At 35.1% G+C, this 9,836-nt stretch overlaps 1 long non-coding RNA gene across 1 annotated transcript in view; it reads right to left on the bottom strand.

Annotated features, from left to right (window-relative positions):
• LOC145536381 (uncharacterized) overlaps nucleotides 1-9,836 on the bottom strand; it is a 98,766-nt gene that overhangs the window by 85,490 nt on the left and 3,440 nt on the right. The window lies entirely within an intron of this gene.

The following is a 9,836-nucleotide window of genomic DNA, read 5'->3' on the forward strand; positions in this document are numbered from 1 at the left end:
ACCAAAAACAACTGGAAAAAGAACAATAACCCCCAAAATTAGCAGAAGAAAAGAAATCATAAAGATCCGAGCAGAAATTAATGAAAAAGAAATGAAAAGAAACAATAGTAAAGATTTTAAAAGCTGGTTCTTTGAGAAGATAAACAAAATTGACAAATCTTTAGCCAGACTCATCAGGAAAAAAAGAGAGAAGAATCAAATGAACAAAATTAGTACTGAAAAAGGAGAGGTTATAACAGACAGTGCAGAAATACAAAGGATTAAAACAGACTATTATGAACAACAATATGGCAATAAAATGGATAACCTTGAAGAAATGGACAGATTCTTAGATAAGTTCAATCTTTCAAGACTGAACCAGGAAGAAATAGAAATTATGAACAACCTGATTACAAGCACTGAAGTTGAAGCTGTGATCAAAAATCTCCAAAAGAACAAAAGCCCAGGACCAGACAGCTTCACAGAAGAATTCTATCATACATTAGAAACAAGCTAATACCTATCCTTCTAAAACTCTTTCAAAAAATTGCAGAGGAAGGGAAACTTCCAAACTCATTCTACGAGGCCAATATCACCCTGATACCAAAACCAGACAAAGACAACACAAAAAAAGAATACTACAGGCCAATATCACTGATGACCATAGATGCAAAAATCCTCAACAAAATTTTAGCAAACAGAATTCAGAAACACATCAAAAAGCTCATACAACATGATCAAGTTGGGTTTATTCCAGGAATGCAAGGATTCTTCAATATAAGCAAATCAACCAATGTGATACACAGCATATTAACAAATTGAAAGATAAAAACAATATGATCATCTCAATAGATGCACAAAAAGCCTTTGACAAAATTCAGCACCCATTTATGATTAAAACTCTTCAAAAAATGGGCATAAAAGGAACCTACCTCAACATAGTAAAGGCCATATATGATAAGCCTACAGCAAAAATTATTCTCAATGGTGAAAAACTGAAAGCATTCCCCCTAAGATCAGAAACAAGACAAGGGTGTCCACTTTTGCCATTATTATTCAACATAGTTGAGGAAGTCTTAGCTATAGCAATCAGAGAAGAAAAAGAAATTAAAGGAATCCAGATTGGAAAAGAAGAAGTAAAGCTCTCACTGTTTGCAGATTGCATGATACTGTATGTGGAAAACCCTAAAGACAGTATCAGAAAATTACTAGAGCTAATCAGTGAATTTATCAAAGTTGCAGGATACAAAATCAATACCCAGAAATCACTAGCATTTCTATATACTAACAATTAAAAATCAGAAAGAGAAATTAAGGAATCAATCCCATTCACCATTGCAAAAAAAAAAAAGAACTAAATATCTAGGAATAAACTTACCTAAGGAGACAAAATAACTGTACACATAAAAAGACACTGATGAAAGAAATCAAAGATGACATAAACAGATGGAGAGATATTCCATGTACCTGGGTGGGAAGAATCAATATTGTGAAAATGACTATATTGCCAAATGCAATCTACAGATTCAACGTGATCCCTATCAAATTATCAATGGAATTTTTCACAGAACTAGAACAAAAAAATTCACAGTTCATATGGAAACACAAAACACCCTGAATAGGCAAAGCAATCTTGAGAAAGAAGAATGGGGCTGGAGGACTCAACCTTCCTGACTTCAGATTATACTATAAAGCTACAGTCATCAAGACAGTATAGTACTGGCACAAACACAGAAATATAAACCAATGGAACAAGATAGAAAGCCCAGAAATAAGCCCATGCACCTACAGGTACCTTATTTTTGACAAAGAAGGCAAGAACATACAATGGGGCAAAGACAGCCTCTTCAATAAATAGTGCTGGGAAAACTAGACAGCTACGTGTAAATGAATGAAATTAGAACACTTCTTAACACCATACACAAAGATAAACTCAAAATAGATTAAAGACCTAAATGTAAGACCAGAAACTATAAAACTCTTAGAGGAAAATGTAGGCAGAACACTCAGTGACATAAAACAAAGCAAGATCCTCTATGACCCACCTCCTAGAGTAACAGAAATAAAAACAAAAGTAAACAAGTGGGACCTGATTAAACTTAAAAGCTTTTGCACAGCAAAGGAAACTATAAGCAAGGTGAAAAGACAACCCTCAGAATGGGAGAAAACAATAGCAAATGAAACAACTGACAAAAGATTAATTTCCAGAATATACAAGCAGCTCATTCAACTCACTGCCAGAAAAACAAATAACCCAATCAAAAAGTGGGGAAAAGACCTAAACAGACATTTCTCCAAAGAAGACATACAGATGGCTAACAAACCCATGAAAAGATGCCCAACATCGCTCATTATTAGAGAAATGCAAATCAAAACCAGAATGAGATATCACCTCACACTAGTCAGGCCATCATCAAAAAGTCTACAAACAATAAATGTTGGAGAGGGTGTGGAGAAAAGGGCATGCTCTTGCACTGTTGGTGGGAATGTAAATTGATACAGCCACTATGGAAGACAGTATGGAGATTTCTTAAAAAAGTAGGGATAAAAACCACCATATGACCCAGCAATCCCGCTCCTAGGCATATACCCCAAGGAAACCAAAATTGAAGGAGACACATGTATCCCACTGTTCATTGCAGCACTGTTTACAATAGCTAGAACATGGAAACAACCTAGATGTCCATCAACAGATGAATGGATAAAGAAGTCATGGTACATTTACGCAATGGAATTTTACTCAGCCATAAAAAGGAACACATTTGAGTCAGTTCTGATGAGGTGGATGAACCTAGAACCTATTATACAGAGTGAAGTGGGTCAGAAAGAGAAAGATAAATATTGTATTCTAATGCACATATACACAATCTAGAAAAATGTTACTTAAGAATTTATTTATAGGGCAGCAATGGAGAAACAGACATAGTGAATAGACTTATGAACATGGGGAGAGGGGAGGACAGGGTGAGATGTATGGAAAGAGTAACATGGAAACTTACATTACCATATGTAAAATAGATTACCAATGGGAATTTGCTGTATGACTCAGGAAATTCAAACAGGGGCTCTGTATCAACCTAGAGGGGTGGGATGGGGTGGGAGATGGGAGGGAGGTACAAAAGGGAGGGGATATATGTATACCTACGGCTGATTCATGTTGAGGTTTGACATAAAACAACAAAATTCTGTAAAGTAATTATCCTTCAATAAAACAATAAATTTTAAAAAGTTGCAGGGTACATTATCAATATGCAAATACCAGTTATAATTCTATTTGTTAGCAATAAAAACCTGAAAGAGAAATTTTAAAACTTCCATTTACAATAGCATCAAAAGAAACAAAATACCTTGGAATAAATGTAATCGACAAGGTGAAAGACTTGCACACTGAAAACCATAAACATAATTGAAAAAAATTGAAGACTTAAATAAATGGAAAATTATTTCATGTCTATGGGTCGAGAAACTTAATATTGTTAAGGTGGCAATAGCCAACGATAGCAATTTACAGATTTAGTACAATCCTTATCAAAATCTCAGCAGTTTTTAAGAAATGAGAAAGTTGATCCTAGAATTCTTATGGAATTTTCAGGGATCCTGAATAGCCAAAATAGTCATGAAAAAGAGAAACAAAGTAGAAGGATTAACATTTCCTGATTTCAAAACTTACTACGAAGACACAGTAATAAAAACAGTGTGATACTGGCATGAGGTTATACATTCAGATCACTGGAATTGAATTGCGAGTCCAAAATAGATTCATACATCTATGGCCAATTTACTTTTGACAAGTGTGCCAAGACCATTCAATGGGGGAAACAATAGGCTTTTCAACAAATGCTGCTGAAACAACTGGATATCCATATGCAAAAATAAAGTTGTGCCCCTACTTCCCACCATATATAACAGCTGATTCAGAATGGATAAAAAAAAAAAAAAACCTAAATATTAGAGCTAAAACCATAAAATTCTTAGAAGTAAACATAAGGGCAAATCCTCATGACTTTGGAATTGGTGATGGTTTCTTAGATATGACACCAAAGCACAGCAACAAAATAAAAATAGATAAGTTCGATTTCATCAAAATTTAAAACTTATGCATCAAAGGACACAATGGAAAAAGTGAATAGACACTCCCATGGAATGGGAGTAAACTCTCGGGATTTCCCTGGTGGTCCAGTAGTTAAGATTCCATGCTTCCACTGCAGGGGTTGCACATTCCATCCCCAGTCAGGGAACTAAGAATCCCACGTGGCCCAGTACACAGTCAAATAAATAAATAAAATGGGGACTTCTAGAGGTTCCCCCACAAAACCCCTCATACTACTTCACAAAAAAGAGACAAAAAAAAATTAAATGGGCAAAGGACTAGGATAGACATTTTTCCAAAGAACAAATAAAAATTGCCAACAAGCAATTGAATAGTTGTTGTTCAGTCACTCAGTCATGTCCAACTCTTTGGGACCCCATGAACTGCAGAAGCCAGGCTACCCTGCCCTTTACCATCTCTCGGAGTTTGCTCAAACTCATGTCCATTGAATCGGTGATGCCATCCACCCATCTCATCCTCTGTCGTCCCCTTCTCCTCCTGCCCTCAATCTTTCCCAGCATCATGGTCTTTCCTCATAAGTCAGCTCTTCACATCAGGTGGCCAAAATATTGATGCCAACACAATTAGTCATTAGGGAAATGTAAATAAATACCATCTACTAGGATGGCTAATAGAAAACAAAAACAATATAAAATAGCAAGTGTTGGTGAGGATGTAGAGAAATTGGAACCCTCAGACATTGTTTGTGGAATGTAAAATGGTGCAACTGCTGTGGAAAACAGTATGATGGTTCCTCAGTAAGTTAAACATAGAATTATCACATGACCCAGCAATTCTACTCTTGAATATTGTTATGGACTGAATATTGTATACCCCCCATTCATACACTGAAATTCTAACCTCTAATGCATCTGTATTTGGAGATGAGGCCTTTAAGGAAGTGATTAAATGAGGTCATAAAGGTGGGTACCTGGTCTGAAAGGATTAGTGTCCTTATAAGAAGAGATACAAAGAGCTCATTTGTTCTCTCTCCACTTTCACGCACTGAGGCCAAGTCCATGTGAGGATATAGCAAAAAGGCAGCTATCTCCAAGCTCAGAAGAAAGCTTTACCAGAAACTAACCATGCTGGCACCTTGATCTCAGACTTTCAGCCTCCAGCATTGTGAGAAAATAAATTTCTATTGTTTAAGCCATTGTGGCAGCCTGAGGAGACTAAGACAGGTATATACTCCAAAGATTTGAAAATAGATGTTCAAATAAAAACTTCTACATGAACATTCATAACAGCACTATTTACAATAGTCAAAAGGAAGAGATAAGTCAAATGTTCATTATCTGATAAATAGATAAACAAAAGGTGGCATATTCAAGCAATGGAATATTATTCAATCATAAAAAGGAATGGAGTACAGATTAAATGTACAACATAGATGAACCTTGAAAACATTATGCTAAGTGAAAGGAATCAGGCACAAAGTGCCACATATATGATTCCACTTATGTGAAATATTCAGAATAGGCAAACCTCTAGAGACAGAAAGCAGATTAATAGTTGCCAGGGACTGGGGGAAAGGTAGAATGGGGCATGACTGATTAATGTGTAACGGATTTCCTTTTGGGATGATGAAAATATTCTGAAAGTAGATAGCGGTGATGTTTGCACAACATTGTGAATGTACTAAAGGTTACTTATTTGTGCACTTTTAAATGGTTAAAATGTTACATGTTATATGTATTTTACCACACTAAAACTATTTCTAAAAAATAAAGAGATGGAGAAATATATACCACACTAACATAAAAGAAATCTGAAGTAGTTATAATTAATTTTATACAAAGTGAACACCAGAACAAGAAGACATAACAATCCTTAATATGTATGCACCTAAAAACACAGCATCAAAATATCTGAGGCAAAGTGATAGAACTGCAAGGAGAAGTAGACAAATACACTATTATAGTTGAAGACTGTGTTAATGTTAACCAAGAATTATGAGAACAGAGCCATGGTTCAACCCAAAAAAGATAAAAGTAGCTTTCATTTCGGATTTGTTAGGACTGCAGCCTTCGAGACACAGCTCCAAGAAGCATTTGGGTTGTGTTCTGCCAGACTACAAAATGGGGGAAGTTTATAAAGGCAAAAATCTGCAAGGTTACATAAACTTTTGGCCAAGAATTAGGACTGGAGCTGGAAAGAAGTAAGGGTATTTCTTAAGCAAGGATTGGTTGGAGTTTGAAATGATTACATAGTTACAAAGATCTGAGTGATTTTGAAGCTATAAGGTTGCAGCTAGCAGCTGCTAGCAGATATTATTTTGAGAATGGCTGGTGATGTCCTTGAATTTGATACAACTGAGAAAATTCAAGTTCTCAGTGATTCAGCAATATGTCTGAAACCACATCCACAATGACCACCTGTCTCCATTTTGGATGCCTCGATGATAGCTACTCCATTTTGATTTTTTAAATGATCTTAAATATGTCATCAACTGCAACATTCCTGTATCAATAATTGACAGGTCCAGCCAGAAGATGATCAGAAAGGATATGGTTGAAATGAAAGGCACCATCAATCTAATCTTAGATCTGAATCTAACTGACATTTATAGAATACTTTATCCAACAACAGCAGAATACACCTTATGAGTTCTCAAGCTCACATGGAACATTCACCAAGATAGAATACATACTGGGCCATAGACACACTTTAACATGATTGGGAGAATATATATCATACAAAGTATGCTTTCTGATTACAATGGATTTAAACTAGAAATCAATAAGAGATATAGCTGGAAAATCCCCAAACGCTTGAAAATTAAACTACACTCTTCTTAATAACACATGAGTCACAGAAGTCTCTAGAGAAATGTCAAACCAACAAACTTCTACTCTAAGAAACTAGAGAAAGAGCATACAAAAATGCAAAGCAAACAGGAGGAAGGAAATAATAAATATTAATGAGGAAATAAATAAAACAGAAACTATAAAAACACTATAGAAAATCAACAAAACTAAAAGTTTGTTGAGATGATCAACAAAATTGACAAATCTTTAAGCAGAAAAAAGGGGAGCAAACTCAAATTATTGAATCAGAAATGAAAGAGAGGACTTTACTACTGACCGTACAGAAATAAAGAGGGTTATAAAGGAATACTGTAACAATTGTATACCAACAACAACCAAAAATTAGATAACCAGTATAAAACAGACACATTCTTAGAAAGACACAAACTTCTGAAGCTTTCTCTAGAAGAAATATTAATAGAAAATGTGAACGGATCTGTAAAATGTAAGGATATTGAATTAGTAATTTTCAAAAAGCTTCTCACAAAGAAAAGCCCGGGACCAGGTGGCTTCTTTGGTGAATTTTACCGAACATTTACAGAATTAACATCTCACAAACTTCAAAAAAATAGAAGGTATATGTCCCAACATATTTTATGATACCAAAATCAGACAAGAAAACTCCAGATCAATTATCATTTATAAATACAGACACACAAAAAATTCTGAAACAAAATACTAACAAACCAAATCTAGCAATGTGTAAGAAGGATTACATGTCATGACCAAGTGGAATTTATGAAATGCAGAAATGTAAGGTTGTGATTTAACAAACAAAAGCCAATAAATCAATCAGTGTAACACAACACATCAATTGAATAAAGGCCCCCAACCAGATGATTATCTCCATAGATGTAGATAAACATTGACAATAGCTAACATCCTTTCATGGTAAAACCACTCAATACACTAGGAATAAAAGGAATCTTACTCAAACTAATAAAAGAAAGAAAGTGAAGTCGCTCAATCATGTCCAACTCTTTGAGACCCCATGGACTGTAGCCTGCCAGGCTTCTTTGTCCACAGGATTTTCCAGGCAAGAGTACTGGAGTGGGTTGCCATTTCCTTCTCCAGAAAATCCATAGCTAACATCATATTAATGGTGAAAAACTGGAAGTCTTCTTAAGAAGGAGCAAGACAAGGATGTTTGTTCTTGACACTTGCATGCCACATTGTACTAGATGTTTTAGCCAGGGCAGTTAGACAAAAAAATAAACAGATGGTGCATTGATTGGAAAAGAAGTAAAATACACTTAAACGAGGTGAATTTTATACTGTGTAAATTATACCTCAATAGAGCTATTTTTAAAAAATTTGCTACTGCAACAGTGACACTTAGAATTTTAAGTCAGGTGTTTTAATAAAAAGTAGATACAGTCCGGGAAGCACATGTAATCATGTGGGTTCACTTTAGACTACTTCTTCACTAGACAGCAGTGAACAAATACTGCATGTCTAAATGCCAACCTCCAAATGTTCGCAAATTGAGAAAGGGAATGAAAATCTGCCAACATAGAACTTCTGAGCCTAATGCATTAGGCCCAGAGAGCTTCTCTCTGCATTAGGATGGTTGTGGTCCAGATTTCATTGTGTCAAATCTGGAGCCTGGCCATTTCCTCCTGGCAGAACTTCTTGTCTCAACTTTCTCTTCACACTATTCCCAGCTTAACTTTTTTTAATGTGGTAAAATATACAGAACATAGAAATTGCCATTTCAACTCTTTTAAAGTTTGCTGTTCAGTGGTATTAAGTACACTCATATTGTTATACAACAATCACTACCATCCATCTCCAGAATTTTTTCATCTTCTCAAACTGCAACTAAGTACCCCTTAGACAATAATTTCTCATCTCCACCCCCTACCCAGCCCAGGAGGCCACCTTTCAAATTTCTGTCTCTATGAATTTGACTATTCTATGTATCTCATATAAGTGGAATCATACAGTATTCATCATTTTGTGTCTGGTTTATTCCACATATAATATTCTCAAGGTTCATTCCTTTTTAATGCTGAATAATGTTCTACTTTGTATGTATACCATTTTGTTTATCTATTCATCCACCAATGGACATTTGGGTTGTTTCTACGTTTTGGCTATTGTGAATAATGCTGTTATGAACAATAGTGTACAAAAAAAAAACTGTTTGTGTGAGTCCCTGCTTTCAATTCTTTTATGTAAATACCCAGAAGTGGGATTGCTGGATCATATTGGTAATTCTATGCGTAACTTGTTTTTTGAGAAATATCAGTAATGTTTTCCACAACATCTGCATCACTTTATATTCCCACTAGCAATGCACAAGGGTTCTGATTTCTCCACATCCTTGGCCAACACTAATTTTCTTTATTTTTTTAATGATGGCCATTGTAATGAGTAGAAGTTGTTACCTCATTGTGGGTTTGATTTGTATTAACCTGATTAGTGATATTGAGCATTTTTTTCATGTGCTTATTGACATGAAAACCTCAATAATCTACATGCCCTCTTTAGAGAAGTGTCTATTCAAGTTCCTTGCCCACTTTTTAATTGGGCTGTTTGGTTTTTTGTTGTTGTTGAGCTGTAGGAGTTTGTATATATTATGGATACTATTCCCTAATCAGATATATGATTTGCAAAGATTTTCTTTCATTCTGTGGGTTGCCTTTTTTCTCTGCCAGTAGTGTCCTTTGATGCACAAAGTTTAAAAAAGAAAACGATGTAGTCCAATTAATCTATTTTTTCTTTTGTTGCCTGTGCTTTTGATGTTGCATCCCGAAACAACTGCCAAATCCAATGTCATGAAGGTTTCCCCTTATGTTTTCCTCTAAGAATTTTATAGTTTTAGCACTTATAGTTAGGTCTTTGATCCACTTTGAGTTAGTTTTTGCTTATATGATTCCAATTTCATTCTTTTGCATGTGGATATCAAGTTTTCTCAACACCATTTGTTGAGAATACTTTACTTTCCCCATTGA

Source organism: Giraffa tippelskirchi, chromosome X (assembly GCF_054371585.1).
Source record: "Giraffa tippelskirchi isolate mGirTip1 chromosome X, T2T-mGirTip1v1.2.pri, whole genome shotgun sequence".
NCBI classification, from domain to species: Eukaryota; Metazoa; Chordata; class Mammalia; order Artiodactyla; family Giraffidae; genus Giraffa; species Giraffa tippelskirchi.